Source organism: Pongo pygmaeus, chromosome 4, assembly GCF_028885625.2.
Source record: "Pongo pygmaeus isolate AG05252 chromosome 4, NHGRI_mPonPyg2-v2.0_pri, whole genome shotgun sequence".
NCBI lineage: Eukaryota > Metazoa > Chordata > Mammalia > Primates > Hominidae > Pongo > Pongo pygmaeus.
Window position 1 is genome coordinate 177,257,700 of NC_072377.2, and position 25,019 is coordinate 177,282,718.

The following is a 25,019-nucleotide window of genomic DNA, read 5'->3' on the forward strand; positions in this document are numbered from 1 at the left end:
CAGCTAATTTTTGTATTTTTAATACAGATGGGGTTTCACCTTTTTGGCCAGGATGGTCTCGATCTCTTGACTTCATGATCCTCCTGCCCTGGCCTCCCAAACTGCTGGGATTACAGGCATAAGCCACTGCGCACGGCCCCAACCCAATGAATTCTTAACTTTTTTTTTTTATTTCTAATAAATTTACTCTGACATTCTTTTGAGGAATACATGGACAACTGACAATTGGTTATGTTAGTTTACATGTTCCCTTGTTCTTATTACATGAAATGTTATCTATGAGAAGGGTTTGCTTAGCAACCCCAGGGAAAAAAAAAGTGTTCTCACTCTTTAGGTCTTACCCGTGGTAAGGAGACGGAGGATTAGACAACATCTACTGACCATATGGAAGTTTTGGATAATATAAGTTCAGAGATTCAGACCGGCTGAATCAAAATTAAAATGTTTTAGATAATGGGAGGCAGGACACAGAGGCATTCAAACTAGCATTCCTTTTTTCTTTTGAGACAGAGTCTCGCTCTGTCGCCCAGGCTGGAGTGCAGTGGTGCAATCTCGGCTCACTACAACCTCTGCCTCCCGGGTTCAAGGGATTCTCCTGCCTCAGCCTCTCAAATAGCTGGGATTATGGGGGAGCGCCACCACACCCGGTTAATTTTTGTATTTTTAGTAGAGATGGGGTTTCACCATGTTGGTCAGGCTGGTCTCGAACTCCTGACCTCTGATCCGCCAGCCTCGGCCTCCCAAAGTGTTGGGATTACAGGCGTGAGCCACTGCACCCGGCCTCCATGTGGCTTTTGCTATGGAAGGCAAAAATGGTTGGGACGGGAAAAGCTACGGTTACAGTCCGGACACTGTAACGGTTTGATTCCAGTATGTTTTCCTAAATGTCTTTTTAGTTCATCAGACCGAGCAAATGTCCATGTGCATCCTTCCCATGCACATTTGTACGGTTTTTCTGTGTGTCATCTTCTGTGTGCTTTCAAGTGGGAGCTTTTAGTGTACACTTTGTTGCATCCATCGTAATCACATCTGTGTATCCTCCACTTCGAGTAACCGGGGATTCCACAGGTAAAGGTCTCTTCCCAGGCTGCAAGATGACCAAAGGGTGATTCTCTTGCAACAACGCTTGTGGGGGGGAACACTGAGTTCATTAAGGGGGGGTGACATTTCTTCAGGATAATCCGTCCTCTGTGGTTCAATCCCAGGTTCTATTTTAATTTTTTTCTCTGGTGTAGGATTTTCTTATGATTCAATTACAGGTACTTGCATGCCACTACTGGAATTTTTCATCTCCTCCATGGAAGACCTCTTCCTCCTCCTCCTCAAGGAGACCATGAGAGGCTCCTGGAGGTGACTCGTGTACATAAAAGGGATGGGCTGCACCACCACCGGCTGGATGACCAGCAAGATCCCCAGGCTCCGTATTCTGTGCCAGGAGAGGGCAGCTGCCATCACCTGCGGCATGGACAAGTGGCACGTCAAAGCGCTGCCAGCCTGGAGAAGGGGATGAGTATTTTCATTGGTGGGCTGGAAGAAGGCATGCTCAACCCAGGCAAGGCTCTCTGGTGTGAGGATAGGAACTTCAGAGAGGAGTGCAAATTTCCAGCAGAAGGAGGTGAACTCCGCTTGCTCACCATGAAGTCCACTGGCTCCATCTGTATTCCATGCCACATGCCTTCTAGGGTCTAAAAGAACTTATCAGGCAATTGTGTGGAGTAAATGACCCCATACTTGTTGGGCTTCATGGATTCCATGTAATTAGATGAGTATGACACTGAGACAGGGTCCATGGGCCTCTTGCTTAACAGGAACTGGGTCAAACATGAGCATTCTTTTAAACCTTCTAGGGTGCTCTGGTGTTTGGCTTTGAGAGGTGCAGTCAGGGACGCCTCCGAAGAGAAATAAAGGCCCAGATCCGGGCTGCCTGGAGGCCCCCAAGCGCAGCTATGTCACGGTTCCAGGCGGCGTTGACGGCAGGGGACAAGGACGAGCGTGCGTGCAGCAGGCGCTCTCCCTGAGCTCCGGCTGGGGCCCGGCTACACGAGGCTCCCCTCTGGCTCCTGGCACCAACTCCAGGCAGTCACATGATGCCAGCGCCGCTCGCTCAGCAAGCCCCCAGGGGCTGGCGGGGCAAGAAGAGGCTGGGACCCAGGGTGGGAGGGTCAGGGCTGAATTCTTAACTTTTAAGATAGATGGCAAGGGGCTGGGCACAGTGGCTCACGCCTGCATTCCCACCACTTTGGGAGGCAGAGGCAGATGGATCACCTGAGGTCAGGAGTTCAAGACCAGCCTGGCCAACATGGTGAAACCCCATCTCTACTGAAAATACAAAAATTAGCCGGGCATGGTGGCAGGTACCTGTAATTCCAGCTACTTGGGAAGCTGAGGCAGGAGAATCGCTTGAACCCAGGGGCAAAGGTTGCAGTGAGCCGAGATCACACCACTGTACTCCAGCCTGGGCAATAAAAGCCAAACTCTGTCTCAAAAGAGAAAAGAGAGAGAAAAAAAAAAAAGATGGATAGCAAGGTCAAAAAAATACTGAGAATCCATCCTATAATGAAAAGCTAACAATGACATTCCTGTTACATTCCCAAACCAGAACGCCAGTAAAGCCACTCTATTAAAATGTCATAGCTGTGATAACCTCATTAAGCACTTTAAATTTCTCTGAACATGTACTCCCAACACCTGCCCCCAACACACACACACCTTGAGTTTGAAAAGGTATGCATAAAAATGTTTATGTTAGGTGGTAGGATAAATGTGGTTTATTTTTTCTTATACTTTTTTTTTTGGAGACAGGGTCTTGCTCTGTTGCCTAAGCTGGAATTCAGTGGCACCATCGGGGCTCACTGCAGTCCCAAGTGATACTCCTTTCTTAGTCTCCCAAGTAGCTGGGACTACAGGTGCATGCCACCATGCCCAGCTAATTTTTTTTTTTTTTTTTTTTTTTTTTTTAGTAGAGATGTGGTTTTGCTATGTTGTCCAGGCTGGTAAATATACTTTTTGATATTTTTCTGATTTCTTTTCACAAAAAGTTTCTAAAAGTGGCCGGGCGAGGTGGTTCACGCCTGTAATCCCAGCACTTTGGGAGGCCGAGGTGGGCAGATCACCTGAAGTCAGGAATTCAAGACCAGCCTGGACAACATGGTGAAACCCCATCTCTACTAAAAATACAAAAATTAGCCAGGCGTGGTGGCAGACACCTATAATCCCAGCTACTTGGGAGGCTGAGGCAGGAGAATTGCTTGAACCCGGTAGGTAGTTGCAGTGAGCTGAGATCGCACCACCACACTCCGGTCTGGGCGATAAGAGTGAGACTCCGTCTCAAAAAAAAAGTTTCTAAAAGTTCTAAAAATGATTATAACTTTTTTCCTTCTTGATGAATTCTTTTTTTTTTCCTTCTTCCAACTTTTAGGTTCGGAGGTGTATGTGCAGGTTTGTTACGTGGGTAAACTGAATGTCACCGGGTTTGGAGTACAAGTTATTATGTCACCCAGGTAGCAAGCACAGTACCCAGTAAGTAGTTTTATGATCCTCACCCTCCTCCCATCCTCTGCCCTCAAGGAGGTCCCAGTGACTACTGTTTCCTTGCGTCTACGTGTACTCAATGTTTAACTCCCACTTATTAGTGAGAACATGTAGTATTTGCTTTTCTGTTTCTGTGTTAATTCACTTAGGATAATGGCCTCCAGCTGCATCCATGTTGCTGCAAAGGACATGACCTCCTTCTTTTTATAGCTGTGTAAGTATTCCATGGTATATACATACCACATTTTCTTTATCCAGTCCACTGATGATGGACATCTACGTCGATTCCATGTCTTTGCTATTGGGAATGGTATTATGATAAACATCCACACGTACGAGTCTTTATGGCAGAACAATTTATATTCCTTTGGGTATATACCCAGTAATGGGATTCCTGGGTCGAATGGTAGTTCTGTTTTAAGTTATTTGAGAAACCTCCAAACTGCTTCCCATAGAGGCTGAACTAATATACCATTCCCATCAGCACTCCCTTTTCTCCACAACCTCATCACATCTGTTATTTTTTGACTTTTTAACACTAGTCATCCTGACTGGTGTGATAGTATCTCATTGTGGTTCTGATTTACATTTTTTTAAAACACAAGAAAACCAAAAAAGTCATGATTTACATTTCTCTAATGATTAGTGATGTTGAGCATTTTTTCATATACTTGTTAGCCACAGGAACATCGTCTTCTTTTGAGAAGTGTCTGTTCATGTCCTTTGCCCATTTTTTAATGGGGTTGTTTGCTTTTTGTCTGTTAAGTTTCTTATCAATTCAGGGTTTTAGACCTTTGTTGGACATAGAGTTTACAAATATTTTCTCCCATTGTGTAGGCTGTCTGTTTACTTTATTGATAGTTTCTTTTGCTGTGCAGAAGCTCTTAGTTTACCTAGGTCCCGCCTCTCAATTTTTGTTTCTGTTGCAATTGCTTTTGCAATCTTCATCATAAAAACTTTGCCAGGGCCTATGTCCAGAATGGTATTTCCTAGGTTTTCTTCTAGGGTTTTTCAAGTTTTACATTTAAGTCTTCAATCCATCTTGAGTTGACTTTTGTAGATGGCAAAAAGAAGGGGTCCAGTTTCAATCTTCTGCATATGGCTAGCCAGTTATCCCAGGACCATTTATTGAATAGGGAGTCCTTTCCCCACTGCTTACTTTGTTGAAGATCAGATGATTGTAGGTGTGTGACTTTATTTCTGGGTTATCTAACTCATTCCATTGTTCTATGTGTCTGTTTTTGTACCAGCACCATGCTGTTTTGGTTACTGTAGCCTTGAAGTATAGTTGAGGTCAGGTAGTATGATGCTTTCTTGTTTTTGCTTAGGATTGTTTTGGCTTTTTGGCCTTTTTGGTTCCATATGAATTTTAGAATAGTGTTTTCAAATTCTGTGAAAAATGTTATTGGTAGTTTGACAGTAGTGCATCCAATCTGTAAATTGCTTTGGGCTGTATGCCCATTTTAACAATATTGATTCTTCCTCTCCATGAGCATTTATGTCCCTGATTTCCTTCAGCAGTGTTTTGTAATTCTTGTTGTAGAGATCTTTCACTTCCTGGGTTGGCTGTTTTCCTAGGTATTCTATTCTTTTTGCAGCTACTGTGAATAGAATTGTATTCTTGATTTAGCTCTCAGCTTGGATGTTATTGTGTACAGAAATGCTACTGATTTTGTACAGTGATTTTGTATCCAGAAACTTTGCTAAAGTTTCCAATCTAGGAGCTTTTGGGCAGACTAGGGGGTTTTCTAGGTATAGAATCATATAATCCACAAAGAAAGAGTTTGACTTCCTCTCTTCCTCTTAGGATACCTTTTATTTCTTTCTCTTACCTGATTGCTCTGGCTAGGACTTCCAGAACTATGCTGAATAGGAGTGCTAAGAGTGGGCATCCTTGTTTTGTTCTGGTTCTCAAGGGGAATGTTTCCAGCTTTTACCCATTCAGTATGATGTTGGCTGTGGGTTTGTCATAGATGGCTCTTATGATTTTGAGGTATGTTGCTTTAATGGCTACTTTGTTGAGGGTTTTTGTTTTGTTTTTTTGAGACAGAGCCTCGTTATGTCGCCCAGGCTGGAGTGCAGTGGTGCCATCTCGGCTCACTGCAACCTCTGCCTCCTGGGTTCAAGCGATTCTCCTGCCTCAGCCTCCCCAGTAGCTGGGACTACAGGTACCCGCCACCACGCCCGGCTAATTTTTGTATTTTTAGTAGAGATGGGGTTTCACTATTTTGGCCAGGCTGGTCTTGAACTCCTGACCTCGTGATCTGCCCGCCTCAGCCTCCCAAAGTGCTGGGATTACAGGAGCGAGCCATCGTGCCCAGCCCCGTTGAGAGTTTTAAAAACGACTATAATTATACTAAGAAAGGAGTAGTCTTCAACACATTCTCATAGAAGAGAGAAAAGACTATATATTAATATAATAAAAAACATACATACTCTATGTATATATGTTGTATGTGTATATGTAGTGTATACACCATATAAATGTATGTGTGTGGAGGCAGTGTGGGGGTGGGGAGGAAATTAAAGCTTTAATTTTTCTGTTACCTAGAAGGCAAAAGTGATCTTTTAAGTGTTCCAATCTGAACTTCACAAGGTATTGATTTAGTTTAGCAAGGTCAGAATAAGCTTTTGGACTGTATCAACAGTAAATGGGCCAGGCATGGTGGCTCACGCCTATAATCTCAGCACTTTGGGAGGCTGAGGTGGGTGGATCGCTTGGGGTCAGGAGTTCGATACCAGCCTGGCCAACATAGCGAAACCAGTCTCTACTGAAAATACAAAAATTAGCTGAGCATGATGGCAAGCACCTGTAATCCCAGCTACTCGGGAGGCTGAGGCAGGAGAATCGCTTGAACCCAGGAGGCAGAGGTTGCAGTGAGCCAAGATCGTGCCACTGCACTCCAGCCCGGGCGACAGAGTAAAACTCTGTCCGGCCCCACCCGCTCCCCGCTGCACCGCCCCCCACCCCCCCCCCCCCCGCCAAAAAGAAGAGCAAATGCAAAGACATCATTAATCAGTATTTTCCTATTCATTAAAATTTGATAATATTTCCCTGAGATTCTGCTGCAAAAATAACCTGCCAATATTTTATACTTTCTACTTATTATTAAATCAGAAGTATTTCTTGGTGGAAACTGAATTTTATTCTATTAATACATCTTAATTTTCTTTACTCTCTCTTAATGTTTTATCTGAAAACTTCTTTCCTCCCTCTTCGAGCAATTGTGAAACTTCCTATAGATAAGACTTTTAGTATCCATCCTTGTCCCCAGCTGAAAAACCTATCTTTACCTCTGAAGTATAAGTTCTGTTCCTATTGATTACTCCCTTCTTAAAATGCTTAAGGATTGCTTGTTATAGAAAAAAGGTTATTTTTTCACTTACATGCTTGCCTTATGCAGGGTATATCATTAAGTTTTAGTCAGCAAATTTAGTATTAACATATAAAAAACAAAAATACAAACACCCACAATAACCTATTCCTACCCTACAACTGATACAATGCAGAAAGATAGTCTCCTTGCTTCCAAGACTATTACATGTCATTTCATTCAATAACAGATAAGCAATTCTTCCCATTCTCAGAGCTCTTGTTACAGACTGTCTCACTCGATGTCCATTCCAGAAGTACTGGGTATCATTTCATTGTTTCTAAAGTTCCTTTTCACTATGTCCTACTTGTTATATGTTGTGGCACATCTCAACTCTTAACTTCAAAATTATGAGAATTTAAAGAGACTATGAACTACTCTGATTCATTCAGGAGGAGCATGTCTGTGACATGATGCAGCCATCACAAACTCAGAGCAGTGAAAGCCAGGGTTTGTTAAACAGGCGCTATGTGTTAATGTTTAGCAATACAACAATGATCAAAGCCTTAAAAGCTCTTGAATCACCATCAAGTTAAAATTATTATCCAGGTAACTGCCCAAGACAGAAATGGGTGACTATCAGAAAACGCACAAGCTATGATAACTCTGTATTACAGGACCACTGTGGGTTCCCCCTCCTCCACTTCTAAGTGAGACACTTTAGGAAGTAAGAATGTCTCTGTTCCCTTTATCAACTATAAAACCAGAAGGTGACCCCAAATGACCACATGCTGATATTCTAAGTGCAGAGAGAACACTTTCATGTAATCTCCATCAACTTACCCCTTGGGACAAGCACCACTTTATAACTGAGATAGATTTTCCAAAACTCCACTACGTGACTGAAGAGCACAGGCCTAGAAAAACTTTATTAATCTTTCTACAGATTAAACAATGCCTTCTTTTCTTGTATCTCAATGAAACTTCTTTCCCCACACAGTTCAACTGCTAAATTCAAGTCAAGTTTGAATGGAGTTTTAAGCTGGAAACATTCAGTTTTCTGGGATAGAAGGCAAAGGTAATGAGAAAGAACATAACCAAGTAAAGGGGCACAAGGAAAGATGAGCAGGATTATGCCGTTTTTCTACTTGATCCAGTTAGATAATAACTGTGTTTACTGTCATGAAGGAAACCACTCACATACACCTTTTTTTTTTTTTTGACACGGAGTCTCACTCTGTTGCCCAGGCTGGAGTGCAGTGGCACGATCTCGGCTCACTGCAACCTCTGCCTTCCAGATTCAAGTGATTCTCGTGCCTTAGCCTCCTTAGTAGCTAGGATTACAGGCATGCGCCTCCACATCCAGCTAATTTTTGTATTTTTAACAGAGATGGGTTTCACCATGTTGGCCAGGCTGGTCTCGAACTCCTGGCCTCAAGTGATCTGCCTGCCTCTGCCTCCCAGAGTGCTGGGATTACAAGCATGACCCACCACACCCAGCCTCACTCACATACACTTCTACTGCAAGGAAAGAAAAGCCAACCAAAAACCTCCACCATCTGTGGAGAGAATACTGAACTAGACAACAGAAGACAAAGCTTACAGTTTTGGCTACTCTTTTTATTTCTCTTTCAGATCAAAATCAGAACTGAGACCCTGTGCCTCAGTTTCCTCCACTATAAGATGGCAATATTAACATCAGTCTTCATTAAAGTCAAAGGGTCTTTTTAAGAATCAAGAAAATGTGGCCAGGAGCGGTGGCTCACACCTATAATCCCAGCACTTTAGGAGGCTGAGGCAGGTGGATCACTTGAGGTGAGGAGTTTGAGACCAGCCTGGCCAACATGGTGAAACCCCATCTCTACTAAAAATACAAAAATTAGCTGGGCATGATGGCACATGCCTGTAATCCCAGCTACTTGGGAGGTTAAGAGAGAAGAATCACTTGAACCTGCAGCAAGCCAAGATCGTGCCACTGCATTCCAGCCTGGGTGACAGAGAGAGATCCACCTAAAAAAAAAAAAAAAAAAAAAAAAAAATCAAGAAAATGTGTATGAAGATTCTTCAAAAATAAAAATGTACAATAAAATCTATCATTAACAGCCGGGCATGGTGGCTCACATCTGTAATTCCAGCACTTTGGGAGGCTGAGGTAGACGGATCACTTGACGTCAGGAGTTCGAGACCAGCCTCACCAACAAGGCAAAACCCCATCTCTACTAAGAATACAAAAAAAATTAGCCAGGTGTGGTGGCACGAGCCTGTAGTCCCAGCTACTTGGGAGGCTGAGGTAGGAGAATCGCTTGAACCTGGGAGGCGGAGGTTGCAGTAGGCCAAGATCACGCCACTGCCCTCCAGCCCAGGTGACAGAGCAAGACTCATCTCAAAAAAAAGTATCATTAACAATCACAGTTCTTTTCACGTCTATGAATTGTATTTGTGAAGCTTAAACAACTGAAAAGCTATTAGTAACTTCAATAAGATACACTCATACGCATTCAACTAGTTTTCTGTTGTTGTTTTTTTTTGAGACAGGGTCTCGCTCTGTCACCTAGAGTGGAGCGCAGTGGTATGATCTTGGTGGCTCACTGCAGCCATGACCTCCGGGCGAGCGATCCTCCCACCTCAGCCCCCCAAGTAGCTGGGACTACAGGTGCGCACCACCACACCTAGCTAATTTTTTTGTACAGACAGGGTTTCGCCATGTTGCCCAGGCTGGTCTTGAACTCCTGAGCTCAAGCAATCTGCTTACCTCAGCCTCCCAAAGTGCTAGGATTACAGGTGCGAGCCACAGTAACCTGGCCTCAACTACTATTTTACTATGGACCCACTGCTTATAAATCACTGTTGAGATAGTTACATACAAGTTCAAGTATGTCACTAGGTGTATTCAGGGTACGTTTGTTGTGAAAATAACAAGAGTTGGGAAGGGAGACTTTCATAAGTTAAAATAGGACAGTAGTGAAATATATCTGTATTACTAAACAATCTCATAATACAAAGCATGTAATATAAAGGCATAAACATATGTTATAAAGTTTAAATTGTATGCTATATAAAGTTATATTTAAAAACTTGAGTAGGGGCCGGGCGTGGTGGCTCATGCCTGTAATCCCAGCACTTTGGGAGGTTGAGGCGGGCGGATCACAAGGTCAGGAGATCGAGACCATCCCAGTTAACACAGTGAAACCCCGTCTCTACTAAAAATACAAAAAATTAGCCAGGCATGGTGGCGGGCACCTGTGGTCCCAGCTACTCCGGAGGCTGAGGCAGGAGAATGGCGTGGACCCAGGAGGCGGAGCTTCAGTGAGCTGAGATCACGCCACTGCACTCCAGCCTGGGTGACAGAGCAAGACTCCGTCTCAAAAAACAAAACAAAACAAAACAAAACCTTGAGTAATAAATTCCCCCCAAGATACAATGCATGCGCGTGTGCGTGTGCGTGTGTGTGTGTGTGTGTATAATTTTTCTGAGATGGAATCTTGCTATGTTGCCCAGGCTGGGCTCAAGCACTCCTCCCGCCTCAGCCTCCAGAGTAGCTCAGACTACAGGTGTGCAACAACACACCTAGGCTCTAATTTTTATATGGTGAAATGTGGTTTCAAATAAAAAGATAAAGGATGAATAGTTCTGACCCCTGAAATAAAATTAGTCTTTAGTATTTTATTTACTTTTGTTTTTTTTGAAACAGGGTCTTGCCATCACCCAGGCTGAAATGCAGTGGCTCAATTACAGCTCACTGCAGCCTCGACAAGTATTCTAAAAATCAGAACCATCAATAACTTGTTCTCAGATTGTTCTCCTCCTCCTCCAGCATCCTCTAAAATGTCTGCTTAAAATAAAACAACCCAGTCAGGCGCAGTGGCTCACACCTGTAATCCCAGCACTTTGGGAGGCTGAGGCGGGTGGATCACTTGAGGTCAGAAGTTCAAGACCAGCCTGGCTAATGGTGAAACCCCGTCTCTACTAAAAATACAAAAAAATAGCCAGGTGTGGTGGCGCCTATAATCCCAGCTACTCGGGAGGCTGAGACAGGAGAATCACTTGAACCCAGGCAGCAGAGGTTGCAGTGAGCCGACATAGTGCCACTGCACTCCAGCCTGGGCAACAGAGCGAGATTCCGTCTCAAAAAAAAAAATTTAAAAATTAAAAAAAATAAAACAACCCAAGGAGCTGGGCACACACCGTGGCTCATGCCTGTAATCCACTTTGGGAGGCCAAGACAAGAGGATCACCTGAGCCCAGGAGTTAAGAGACCAAACTGGGCAACATGGTGAGACTCCCGTTTCTATAAAAAATAAAAAAATTAACCAGGCATAGTGGCATGCGCCTATAGTCCCAGCCACTCAGAAGACTGAGGTGAGAAGATGGCTTGAGCCCAGGAGATCAAGGCTGCAGTGAGCTGTGGTTGTGCCACTGCACTCCAGCCTGGGAGACAGAGGGGGACCCTGTCTCAAAAAAAAAAAAAACACACACAAACAAATGAAAACAAAACAAATAAAAAAAATTCAGAGAATTCTTAAAAGTTGTTGTCATTATTTCCTATTCATACAGTACTCAGTATAGGTTGCACATGAAGCCTGAATTTCTGCTTCATTCAACATAAGCACAGATCAGCCCAAGGGCAACCTAATTCCACTGGGCTGAATAGGCTATACATGCAATTAATCCTCTGTTCACCTCCAAAGCAAGTCAAGTCACCAATAGGTTTGCTAAGGATGACAGAATAAAATACACAAACACAAAATAAGTAGGAAGCTCTTAACAAGCAAATTAGATCACTGCCTCCTTTCACCAGGCAAATAAGAATCTGAGTTAATTACCGTGAAGAGTCTCTCTAAAGATAACAGGCTTCAGTACAACTAAGGAACCAGTCAGTAATAAAATAATTTCACCCAAAACCCAAACGAAATAATTAAAGCCGAGTAGTAAACTTTTTTTTTTTTTGAGACGGAGTCTTGCTCTGTCGCCCAGGCTGGTGGAGTGCAGTGGCACGATCTCGGCTCATTGCAAGCTCCGCCCCCTGGGTTCACGCCATTCTCCTGCCTCAGCCTCCCAAGTAGCTGGGACTACAGGCGCGCACCACCACGCCTGGCTAATTTTTTGTATTTTTAGTAGAGACAGGGTTTCACTGTGTTAGCCAGGATGGTCTCGATCTCCTGACCTGGTGATCTGCCTGCCTCGGCCTCCCAAAATGCTGGGATTACAGGCATGAGCCACCATGCCTGGCCACCGAGTAGTAAACTTTTCATTCTCCAAATGATAAAAGAGCCACAACTGTCTATTCATATTTCACTTATTTACTCGAGCAACAACTATTTATTGCAGATATACTAGGCACTATACCAGATACTAGGGATATAGTAAAGAACAAATCAGACAAAATCCTTGCCTTCACAGTGCTTACAATATTCTGGGGGAAGACGGGAAGCATATAAGTAAACAAATAATTTCTCAAAGCAACTTTTTTAAAGCAAGTGGGAGGGGCACGCCAGTTTTAAGAACTGTAATAAAAAACACCACCCATTTTTTTTCTTTTTTGAGACAGAGTCTTGCTCTGTCACCCAGGCTGGAGTGCAGTGGCATGATCTCGGCTCACTGCAACCTCTGCCTCCCGGGTTCAAGCAATTCTCCTGCCTCAGCCTCCCGAGTAGCTGGGATTACAGGCGTGTGCCACCACGCCCGGCTAATTTTTGTATTTTTAGTAGAGATGGGGTTTCACCATGTTAGCCAGGCTGGTCTTGGAACTCCTGACCTCAGGTGATCCACCCGCCTTGGCCTCCCAAAGTGCTGGGATTACAGGCGTGAGCCACCGCACCCGGCCAGCACCACACATTGTTTAGATTCCAAGTAAAGGGAACAGCACGAAAGCCCTAAAATGGGAAGAAGCTGTGCGTGAGTCACTAGATGTAAAGACTGCATCGGTATCCCACTTGTTTCATCTGAATCTAATCCATTCTTCATAAGCAACAGTCAGATTTTTAAAAACACAGCAGAGCAGGCACCAGACTTTACCTCCCAGGTCCTTCTTGGCATGCCATCTATTCTGGTTCCTACTTCACAAGCCACAGCCAAACTGTCAAACACATCTCATCCACTGGCCCCTTTTCCATGAAGTACTTCCTGTCTGACTTTCCTATGGTTAAACCTAAGTCTGCTCCAATTGGAGGCGAAGAGATGTAATATTTTATGCCCAAGAGAGGAAGGAGAAAAGTAATGTCAGGTGAGAGACAGGGAGAGTAGGCCTAATAGTGCTAAGTTGCATTTCCAGCTTCAAATGGGCTAAGAGGTAAGGTTCAAATCATAAACAAACAACTTCACTTACAGTACATTAAGCAGCCAAAAGTTGGCCGGCTGCAGTAGCTCATGCCTGTGATCCCAACACTTTGGGAGGCCCAGGCAGGGCAGATCACTTTAAGCCAGGATTTCAAGATCAGCCTGGGCGAAAAAGCAAGACACCATCTATACAAAAAAAATTTATAAATCAGCCAGATGCAGTGGTGTGAGCCTATAATCCTAGCTACCCCAGAGGCTGCCTGAGGCAAGAGGATTGCTTGACCCTCCAGGAGTTTGAGACTGCAGTGAACTTTGATCACACCACTACACTCCTCTCTTAAAAAAAAATAGGTTTTTCCTAGGATCTTACCGTATGATTTTAAAACTGGTTCCAAAGAACCCAAGAGAACAAAAGAAACACCTGCTTCAGAGATCCATAAACACAACTGAGATTACTCTGTAAAACATATTTTTGCTATTTTTAAGAACTATAATAAAAAGTTCCACAAATGTTAAGTTTCTAATATGAAGACCATCGTGAGACACGTTAGCTTACGCCACCAGGTCAAAATGATTGTAAAGGCATTGGAATGAAGTTTTTCTTGCCATCTTTACGCATATATGAAATTTAGGAAACTTCCTGCAAATGTGTTACTGACTGGGAAAACCACAGGTCTGCATGGTGTCTTTTGTTAATACAGGCATGTATACATCCAGTCCCGTAAAACTGTACAAGTGAGCACATTAACACAGTACATGGATGTCTAGGTTCCACTAAATGTCACAGCAAGCTCAGATGCATCTGCTCAGTATACGCTCTCATCAACACAAACTAAATAAACAATACTCAGAGAAAATATAACTTAAGTCATAACACTGCTTGACATGATGTGTTTAACTTCTGAGTACAGCTGATGATGTTGGTGATTCAAACTTAAAATCTCCTACAGAACTTTATGAGACTCTAAATCATGTTTAAAAATTTTGTGTACCAGGACTTTACTGATTCCATACCATCAAAATAAAATATAAAGAAATCAAATGCTGAGGCTATGTTAGTGTTCAATGTCAGATTTAAAAAAAAGAAGATTCCATGTTAATGTCTGAATCTACTGATTTCATCTAACATACTTAAAAATGAAAGCTGGGAAGTCAACTGACTTATTTAAGGTCATAGAGAAACGGAAGATGAGTGGAACTAGCACTCAAGGGTTCTTCTGACTCCCAGATCTTTTCATTATACTATATGGTCCTATTTAACAAAGCTCCTGTTCTAGAACTAAGAAAGGCTTCTATTAAAAGCATATTATTTTCTCTCCAATGCCATTATAAAGTCAAAGATGTGTTCCACACAAATGATAATTGAGCCTAAAACATGAGAGAACCAATCTCTGCCCCAGGTCCAATGCAGCTTACATTGTGCAAAGATAAGTAATGTATAAAAATAGCCATGATAGAAGTTTTTTTTTAAGTAGAGTGGAGAGGATAAGTACTATAAGAATAGTACTAAAGAAGTTCAGAAAATGGCAGGATTATTTCTGGGTAGAAAAATGAGAAAAAGGCTCAGAGTTGGTCAATAATGAAAGATTATCCTAGTTGGAACACAGAAAAAGAGAAGTGGAAGAGTGTGGATCTACTGTAGCCTGGAAAATACTTCAACCATCCTGTGTAGAATTAAATCTACCTGATTTTCAGGGAAAACAGAGGATACAGCACACATTAAATGATACAAGGCCACATTCAGACAAATCCAGATTGTGGTACATTCCACAAGACTCTTCAAAAAGTCAATGTTGGCCGGGCGTGGCAGATCACTGGAGGTCAGGAGTTCAAGACCAGCCTGGCCAACATGGTAAAACCCCATCTCCACCAAAAAATAGACAAATTAGCCAGGCATGGTGGCACGCACCTGTATTCCCCAGCTACTCGGGAGGCTGAGGCAGAAGAATTGCTTGAACCCGGGAGGCAGAGGTTGCAGTGAGCAGAGATCATGCCACTGCACTCCAGCCTGGGCAACAAAGTGAGACTCCATCTTAAAAAAAGAGAATGTCATAGGGAAGAAGAGGAGGAGGAGTTCCGGATTTTAAAAGATTGAAGTGACAAATGCAATGTCTAAATGCTGATAAGATCTGATTTGGGGGAAAAAAAACCCAGCTATAAAAGACATTTTGAGGACAATTAAGGGATTTGGACTATGGACTAGATCTCAGAGGACATGAAGACATAATAATCTTTCTTAGCAGTGATAATGGTACCCTGGTTACGTAGGAGAAGAGCTTTACTTTTAAGAGATTCACATTGAAGTGTCATGATGTCTATATTCACTTTCAAATAGTTAAGTGCAAAAAAAAAAGAGATACAAAGGAATATATATCAAAAAAGATATATAAATATGACAAAATATCATTTGTTTAATATAGGTGACAGGCATTCACAAGGGTTTCTGTACTAGAGTCTTCCAACTTTTCAGTATGTTTGAAAATTGTCATTTAAAAAGTTTGGGCAGGGCTGGGTGGCTCATGCCTGTAATCCCAGCACTTTGGGAGGCCAAGGCAGGTGGATCATTTAAGGTTAGGAGTTGGAGACCAGCCTGGCTGACACGGTGAAACCCCACCTCTACTAAAAATATAAAATTAGCCAGGCAGTAGTGGTGTGCGCCTGTAATACTAGCTCCTCGGGAGGCTGAGGCAGGAGAATCACTTGAGCCTGGGAGGCGGAGGTTGCAGTGAGCCGAGACTGCACCACTGCACTCCAGTCTGGGCAACAGAGTGAGGAACTGTCTCAAAAAAATTTAAAAAAAAAATTAAAAGTTTGAAAAAAAAGAATTAGATGTAACCTTGGTAAAGATGGTCTATCTGGCCGGGCGCGGTGGCTCACGCCTGTAATCCCAGCACTTTGGGAGGCCGAGGCGGGCGGATCACAAGGTCAGGAGATCGAGACCATCCTGGCTAATGCGGTGAAACCCCGTCTCTACTAAAAATACAAAAAATTAGCCGGGCGAAGTGGCGGGCGCCTGTAGTCCCAGCTACTCGGGAGGCTGAGGCAGGAGAATGGTGTGAACCCGGGAGGCGGAGCTTGCAGTGAGCCGAGATCACGCCACTGCACTCCAGCCTGGGCGACAGAGCGAGACTCCGTCTCAAAAAAAAAAAAAAAAAAAAAAAAAAGATGGTCTATCCATCCACTCCTTTCAACAATGAAAGAAACTGAGTCGAACACAGCTAATGGAGGCCTCTTCTCATAACAAGATTAAAACCCAAGCGGTCTGAAGAATCTTAGACCAAACTCTTTCCATATGCCAGAAAATTGGGACCTAAGAGACACAGCCTGATTCTGTAACAAACATATACATGTGCATGTAAAAAAAAAAAAAAAAAGTTAAACACATTTTTTTTTTTTTCTTTAAGAGTCAGGGTAGGCCAAGCATGGTGGCTCATGCCTGTAATCCCAGCACTTTGGGAGGCCGAGGCAGGCAGATCACGAGGTCAGGAGTTCGAGACCAGCCTGGCCAACATGGTGAAACTCCGTCTCTACTAAAAATACAAAAAATTAGCTGGGCGTGGTTGCGCACGCCTGTAATCCCAGCTACTCAGGAGGCTGAGGCAGGAGAATTGCTTGAACCCAGGAGGCAGAGGTTGCAGTGAGCCGAGATCGCGCCACTGCACTCCAGCCTGGGCGACAGAGCAAGACTCTGTCTCAATTTAAAAAAAAAAAAAAGAGTCAGAGTCTTGCTCTGTCACCCAGGCTGGAGTGCAGTGGCACAATCACGGCTCATTGCAGCCTTGAACTCATGGGCTCAAACAGATCCTCCCACCTCAGTCTCACCAGTAGCTGGGACTACAGGCACAGCCACCACCTGGCCTGCCTAATTTTTAATTTAAATACGTTTCTTATGCTTAATCTGTGATAATACAGACTGAGTAGCTCTTATTCAAAAGTCCTGAAACTAGAAGTTTTTAGAATTTTAGATTTTTTTTTTTTTTGAGGTGGAGTTTCGCTCTTGTTGCCCAGGCTGGACTGCAATGGTGCGATCTCGGCTCTTCAACCTCTGCCTCCTGGGTTCAAGCAATTCCCCTGCCTCAGCCTCCCGAGTAGCTGGGACTACAGGCGCCCACCACCACGCCAGGCTAATTTTTTTGTATTTTAGTAAAAGACGGGGTTTCACCATGTTGGCCAGGATGGTCTCAATTTCCTGACCTCGTGATCTGCCTACCTCGGCCTCCCAAAGTGCTGGGATTACAGGCATGAGCCAGAGCGCCCAGCCTAGAATTTTAGAGTTTTTCAGATTTGAATACTTGCAGCACACATACTAAGTGAGTATCCCTAATCTGAAAACCTGAAATCCTCTAATTTTGGATTAGGGATGTCCAACCTGTAGCATTAAAATTGTAACAGAATAAAAATCTGTTAGACTATAATAACCTAGTACATTAGAATTTTATATAAAATAACCTTGCAAAATGCAGCATTACATGCGAATTAGTCTGTTAGAAGCACAAAAAACAAAAATTTTAAACCACTTAACTAATAATATCACCTATAATATAGTTTCACAACTTGGTCTACTTATGGCAATCCTGCCTTCCCAAATCTAATAACATATCTCAGTAACTTCACATTTCACCTATCTCCTCTACAAGCTTCTTAGCAATCCCCCTAAATGCTATGTTTTTTCATATCTCTGTACAAGTAATTTCCTCTACATACAGAATGATGCCCTTCTCTGCCTTTTCTTCATCTAATCCTCTTTTAAGACCAACTTCTTGGGCTGGGCGCAGTGGCTCACGCCTGTAATCCCAGCATTTTGGGAGGCCGAGGCAGGTGGATCACGAGGTCAGGAGATCAAGACCATCCTGGCTAACACAGTGAAACCCTGTCTCTACTAAAAATAAAAAAATTAGCCGGGTGTGGTGGCAGGCGCCTGTAGTCCCAGCTACTCAGGAGGCTGAGGCAGGAGAATGGCATGACCCCAGGAGGCAGATCTTGCAGTGAGCCGAGATCGTACCACTGCACTCCAGCCTGGGTGACAGAGCTAGACTCCATCTCCAAAAAAAAAAAAAAAGACCAACTTCTTGTACCACTGTTTCCGTGACGCTTTCTGACCCTGCCCCCCACTCCTCCTTGAACTTACATAATATTCATTGCTCTAGAGACTTTTTAAATTTTACCTAAGTTCTACTTCAATGTATGATTCCTCCAGTAGGCCATAAGGTACTTAATATCATACAGCAGGCCTTATTTATATCTCTAATTACAGCTAGCGTCAAGTGCTGGGAGTTGGAATAATGGAGGCTATTTTTTAAAGTTTCAGGAAGAAGCATCTTAACTCAAGAAATAAAGTGGTTGCCCTAAGTTGAAGGCAGATTCATAATTAAATGAACTGAACTATTTGTTACTCCACTCCTTTGATACTGTCACACAGCCCACAAGCATGGAAACGATCTGAACCAATGCAAAGAAATAGTCTCACCTTGCTTATACCTAAAAGCCCACTACAATAAATGCAAAAAAAACTTAAAGGTTTTACTGTGAGGATAAGAACTCAATGAGAAAAGCCCAAAAGTCACTAATTCATTACTTAGTCAAGCTTTGAGCAAATGTAAATATAATTATGACCTCACACTCAAATAAAATTCATTTAGAATGATTTTCACATGTAAATATTTCATTTTTCTTAGATGTCTAACTTCAACAGAAATTCCACTTCAGAAAACAGAGCAATAATGGAAACTTCTAAGTTTCACTGCAAACATGCAAAAATATGGCATCACAACACCCAATGTACACTCAGCAGTATTTAACCGCTCAGCTCAATATACGGATATATTAAAAACCAAACTTGATTCTTGCTGATAGCATGTCAAAGTAGCTGATGCAAGACAAATACATGCTGATTGTTCTTGGCCAACACATATGCATCTTTAAGTACATATGCATTAGTAAAGTCTCAGCCTATGGTCCTTGAACTACCAGTGACTCAAGAAAAGCTTGCTGGCAGCCTAGTACTGCCAGATAAGCAGAAGCGGAAAGATGCGAGGGATGAGGGGCATGGGGAGAAGCAGGTGCAGTGGCCCCCCAAATGAAGATAACCACTCAGGTGGTCTGCAGTAAGGAAAAAATGAGAGTCATTAAATCAGCAAATTGATCATGTCTGGTTAATTTGATCATGTTGCTTAAACTAAATAAACCTAACATTCCTGCAACAAGACAAGAATGTGTTTTAGTCAAAAGCCACGAGAGATATAATTAATTCATCAATGTAAAGGCAAAATTTTGTTACTAGTGATTTAATACTCAATAATCATTCTCATTAGAGGACTCACCTGGGTAAAGTAGTACTAAGAAGGTACTGCCAAAGCTTTGCATATACAGTAATAAAATCAGCCAGATTTAAAAATAAAACCCATCTATTAAAATCTGTCCAAAGAGGCCAGGCGCGGTGGCTCACGCCTGTAATCCCAGCACTTTGGAAGGCCGAGGCAGGCGGACCACAAGGTCAAGAGATCGAGACCATCCTGACCAACATGGTGAAACCCCGTCTCTACTAAAAATACAAAAATTAGCTGGGCGTAGTCGCACACCTGTAGTCCCAGCTACTTGGGAGGCTGAGGCAGGAGAATCGCTTGAACCCAGGAGACAGAGGTTGCAGTGAGCCAAGATCGTGCCACTGCACTCCAGCCTGGGCAAGACAGCAAGCCTCCATCTCTCCATCTCCAAAAAAAAAAAATTCGGTCCAAAGAAGGGGCATTATAGACTAGGGCTATCAAAAGTCAGAAGAATAAAAATTGCTATCGTGTCTAATGGATTAAAGCTTCTGTCAATAAAATGCAGCACTAATAACTGATTCCTAAATAAATTTAAATTGGAGATGAAAAAATCCTCACACAATGTCCACTGCAAGATTCTTCTTTAAAAATGTCTTCTGGCTGGGCATGGTGGCTCACACCTGTAATCCCAGCACTTTGGGAAGCCAAGGCGGGCAGGTCACCTGAGGTTAGGAGTTCGAAACCAGCCTGGCCAAAGTGGTGAAACCTCATCTTTACTAAAAATACAAAAATTATAGCCAGGCGTGGTGGCACACGCCTGTAATCCCAGCTATTTCAGAGGCTGAGGCAGGAGAATCGCTTGAACCTGGGAGGCAGAGGTTGCAGTGAGCCGAGATTGTGCCACTGCACTCCAGCCTGGGCGACAGAGTGAGACACCGTCTCAAAAAAAAAAAAAAAAAAAAAAGCCTTCCAACATAAATTCCAATCCTTTATTGATAGAAAATTGAAAATGGAGTGGGACTAGCCCAATGGAAGGTAGATGATCGGGAAGCAGCTACAATGGCCCATGTCAATTTTTAATGTAAACTCTAGTGCTAAAACTTTTCCCAAAGAGGAGTCAGCTCTCCCCATGTCCAATATTTTCCGACTGTAGCTTCCTTGACCTATATATTAAGTTCTCATACCTGCCAGACCTGCCTACCCAGAGTACCACTGTATTTTCAACCTATATCTTCTTGCTGCCCATTTTCTTTTTGGTCCCCTCCCTACAACTCCACTCCTCCTAGTAAAATTTGCTGCCTTCTGCTTTGTATCAAGTAAATGCCCTAAAAGTCTCTTGCCAAAGTGGTATGAAATTTTAGGCACCTCTCTCATAAAGCCCCGGAGCTCACCGACCCAGAAAATATGAAGGATTTTTACCTCCACTGTCACACTAGGGATACAAGGAGACTAAATCTTCAGTCCTCCTCATGCTCAATTTTGCTTTACTTTTTTTTTTTTTTTTTTTTTTGAGATGGAGTCTTGCTGTGTCGCCAGGCTTGGAGTGCAGTGGCGCAATCTCGGCTCACTGCAACCTCCACCTCCCGGGTTCAAGCGATTCTCCTGCCTCAGCCTCCCAAGTAGCTAGGACTACAGGCACGTGCCACCATGCCCAGCTTTTTGTATTTTTAGTAGAGACAGGCTTTCACCATGTTGGCCAGGATGGTCTTGATCTCCTGACCTCATGATCCGCCCGCCTCAGCCTCCCAAAGTGCTGGGATTACAGGTGTGAGCCACTGCACCTGGCTGTTTTACTCTTTACTATTGGCACAAACCAAAGAATAGAAGCATAAGAAAATTCAATAAACCAGTTAGATAATGTGTAGAACATAATGGACACTGAAAATACATAAGAAAGAAGTACACTCGACATTCTTGGTGAAGAAAGTCTTATAGAGAATGTGTTTGTCCTGAACCACACCAACCTCAAAACGGCTACTGGTATATTTTGGAACTGTATACCTAAGAAGTCTACCTTGTTTTAGGATATGAGTAACAAACTACAGCTAGAATTTTTGCAAACGCCATGTATTAGTCCGTTCTCATGCTACTATAAAGAACTGCCTGAGGCCGGGCGCGATGGCTCATGTCTGTAATCCCAGCACTTTGGGAGGCCGAGGTGGGCGGATCATGATGTGAGGAGATCGAGACCATCCTAACATGGTGAAACCCCATCTCTACTAAAAATACAAAAAATTAGCCAGGCGTGGTGGCGGGCGCCTGTAGTCCCAGCTACTTGGGAGGCTGAGGGAGGAGAATGGTGTGAACCCAGCAGGTGGAGTTTGCTGTGAGCCAAGATCGTGCCATTGCACTCCAGCCTGGGCAACAGAGCGAGACTCCGTCTCAAAAACAAAGAACTGCCTGAGACTGGGTAGTTTATAAAGGAAAGAAGTTTAATTGACTCATACTTCCGCAGGGCTGGGGAGGCCTCAGGAAACTTACAATCATGGTGGAAGGGGCAACAAACACGTCCTTGTTCACATGGCAGGAGGAAGAAGTGCTGAGCAAAAGCGGGGAAAGCCCCTTATAAAACCAAAAATCTTGTGAGAATTCACTCACTATCACAAGAACAGCACGGAGGTAACCGCCCCCATGATTCAATTACCTCCCACTGGGTCTCTCCCATGACACGTGGAGATTATGAAAACTACAATTCAGGATGAGATTTGGGTGGGAACACAGCCAAACGGTATCACACCACAGCTAGAACCAAGTTACTGAACCAAATTATTTTCTGAAATTACAAGAATGATCCGTTCTAAATACAACCAGATTAGTTTCACAAGCAGAGACCTGCTTCCCTGTTTCCCAATTCAACAAAATTCAGTATACTAAGTACCTACTTACTATGTGTCAGGCCTGATTAGAGGTGATTTTCTTATTGCTTCACCCTTTATGAAACTCTCATGACTCAATTCTTAGCATTTTCTTCTCTTTCACTTACTTATTAGCAGTCACTCACTTTTACACCTTCAGTCAACTCACCCCAGCTGATCCCAAAATCCACAATCATAGCCCTAAGCATCTAGGAGTTCCCTATCTAAATTTCCGTACCACACTACATGGTGACTCCACTTAGACATTCTTCTGTCACCTATACCTTAACATACACTGAATGCTAAACCAGGGCTTTCCCCAGATATCTTTCTTATTCCACAAAACCTGCCAAGCTACCTCAATATTCTTGGTCACTCGGGTTCATAAACATGGTATTATTTTACTTCTCTTTTTCTCTTCTGTATCCCTACATCCAGTAAATCACCAACTCATTCCATTTTTTTCCCTCATGGGTTCCTCATCCTAGTCTCTTCCCACTTTAGGCAATCCTATACCAGTGCTTCTCAAACATTAATGTACATAGGAAATCACTTGAGAATCTTGTGAAAACGCAGATTCTGTAGGTCTGAGGCTGTGAATTTCTAACATGCTCCCAAGGTGATGCCAATATTGCTGGTCCAGAGACAAAACTTTCTGAGCAGCAAAGTACTAGACTGTAAATTCCTTTGAGGGCAGAGATTTTTTTTTCCCTCTGTTGTAATCCCAGTAACTAGTACATAATAGTGGTTCAACTAATATTTAGTGAATGATATTTAGCAGTCAGTACACTCTTTTCATCAGATGATAAGCTCTTCTCTTCAAGAATCCACATTAACATCCCTTTTCTCCATCATTTTCTCTCACACACACTGCTCAAGTCAAAGCAGCCACTTTACCAACGATTACTCCATGCATGTATTGTTTACAACCACTTCCAAGCTTTACTTCATAACCATTCTTCTATCTGGTATGTTAAAAACATCATACAGGCCAAATAAAGCATGTCTGTTGACTGGATGTGACTCATGTACTATCAGTTTACAAACTGAGCTGGAGAATCAACTGGGGCGAAGATCAGTCCCCCACGCCTTCTGACCCCGTACATGTGGGCCAGTTGCATTATGTTCTTTTAGGACAGATGCTTTTATTTGTAAGGTTTGTTATTGGGGTGCAGAGACAAAGAAAGGGAGGGAGGGAAAGAGGGAAGAAAGGGAAAGGGGGAGAGAAGGGAGGGAGGGAAAGAAGAAGACAAAAAAAAGGAAACAAAATGGCCGGGCACAGTGGCTCACAACTGTAATTCCAGCACCTTGGGAGGCTGAGGCAGGGGATCACTTGAGGTCAGGAGTTCGACGCCAGTCTGGCCAACACAGTGAAACACCATCTCTACTAAACATACAAAAATTAGCCGGTGTGGAGGTGTGCACCTGTAATCCCAGCTACTTGGGAGGCTGAGGCAGGAGAATTGCTTCAACCTGGGAGGCAGAGATTGCAGTCAGCCGAGACCATGCCACTGTACTCCAGCCTGGGTGACGGAGCAGACCGTCTCAAAAAAAAAAAAAAAAAAAAAAAAGAAGGGAACAAAAAGAAGACGAAGTACATTTATGAATTACTTTTGTCAACTTTTTTTCTTTTTTAGCTACCCTGTTAACTGAATTGTCAACTTTTATAAACCATTTCACTGCTAATAACCTTTCATCAGATCAGACAGAGGAAATAAAAGTTTTCCACTTCTTGTTAAGAAAGCAAATGTTAGCTGTGAGATTTGCAAATTATTGGCTATAGATCTATTCTGTATACATCAGTGAAAGGTTACTTTATATTTAAAACTGAAACTAGAAGCACAAGCAACAGAAAAAAAAATAGATAAATCGGACATCATTAAAATTACAAACTTCAGGTGATGCACGGTGGCTCACGTCTGTAATCCCAGCATTTTGGGAGGTCAAGGAGGGAGGATCACTTAAGCCCTGGAGTTTGAGACCAGCCTCAACAACACAGAAAGACCCCATCTCTACAAAAATTTAAAAATTAGCTGGCTGTGGTGGTGCACACCTGTGGTCCCAGTTACTCAGGAGGCTGAACCAGGAAGATTGGCTAAGCCCAGGAGGTAGAGGCTGCAGTAGGCCATGATTACGCCACTGCACTCCATCATGGGTAACAGAGCGAGACTCTATTAAAAAACAACAACAACAACAACAAAAAAAAACCTTTGTACATGAAAGGACACCATCAAGAGAATGAAAAGACAACTCACAGAATGGGGGAAAATATCTGCATATCATATATTTGATAAGGGTTCAATATCCAGAATATATAAAACTCTTACAACTCAAAAAAAAAAAAAAAAAAAGCCAAACAACTCAAAAAATGAGCAAAGGGCATAAATAAGTATTTCTCCAGGGAAGATATATAAATGGACATGAAAACAGGTGCTCAACACCACTACTCATCAGGAAAATGCAAACCAAACTAAGAGATACTACTTCAGAATTGCTGTAATTTAAAAAATGGAATATAACAAGTGATGGTGAAAATACAGAGAAACTGGAACCATCATACATTGCTGGTAAGAATAAGTGGTAGAAAATAATCTGGTAGTTCTCAAAAAGGTAAACATAGAATTACCATATGACCCATTAATTCCACTCCTATCCAGCTGAAAGAACTGGAAACGGAGATTGAAAACAGATACTTGTACACCAAAGTTCAGAGCTGCATCATTCACACCAAAATCTGGAAGCAGCCCAAATGTCCAACAGATGAATGGATAAAAAAAAGT

At 42.9% G+C, this 25,019-nt stretch overlaps 1 protein-coding gene and 1 pseudogene across 4 annotated transcripts in view; both read right to left on the minus strand.

The window, feature by feature from the left end:
• Window positions 1-25,019, minus strand: part of UBTD2 (ubiquitin domain containing 2) — a 74,505-nt gene that overhangs the window by 43,706 nt on the left and 5,780 nt on the right. The window lies entirely within an intron of this gene.
• On the minus strand, window positions 553-2,238 carry LOC129036953 (Krueppel-like factor 3; annotated as a pseudogene).